At 55.8% G+C, this 439-nt stretch overlaps 1 protein-coding gene across 1 annotated transcript in view; it reads left to right on the top strand.

The window, feature by feature from the left end:
- Nucleotides 1-439, top strand: part of ASTN2 (astrotactin 2) — a 644,195-nt gene that overhangs the window by 354,824 nt on the left and 288,932 nt on the right.

Raw genomic sequence — 439 nt, 5'->3', positions numbered from 1 at the left:
CTGGCCCCTCGTGGACATGCGCCAGGATAATTCTCTCAAAAAGCTTACCCAGGATTGAGGTAAGACTAACTGGCCTGTAGTTTCCTGGGTCCACCTTCCTCCCTTTTTTGAAGATGGGAACCACATTGGCCCTCTTCCAGTCCTCTGGCACCACACCGGGGCACCACAAGTGCTCATACAGCCGTGCCGGGGTCCCGCAATGACCTCTGCTAATTCCCTCGGCACTCAGGGGTAGAGATCGTCTGGACCGGCTGACTTGAATACATCCAGTCCCGCCAGAAGTTCCCTGACTAGTTCCTCACTAACCCTTGGCCTAGGTGTGTCTCCCCTGGAGCCTGAGGGGGGGCCCAGAGGGGGGGTGGCTGTTCCGGTCCCTGCTCAGGAAAATGGAGGCAAAGAAATCGTTAAATATGTTAGCTTTGTTGTCTGGTGTGACGAC

The sequence above is a fragment of the Gavialis gangeticus genome, unplaced genomic scaffold (genome assembly GCF_001723915.1).
Source record: "Gavialis gangeticus isolate Ggan-Ray unplaced genomic scaffold, GavGan_comp1, whole genome shotgun sequence".
In the NCBI taxonomy this organism is placed as follows: Eukaryota; Metazoa; Chordata; order Crocodylia; family Gavialidae; genus Gavialis; species Gavialis gangeticus.
The sequence above is the reverse complement of the archived record's forward strand: the minus strand, read 5'-3'. Positions and strand labels throughout refer to the sequence as shown.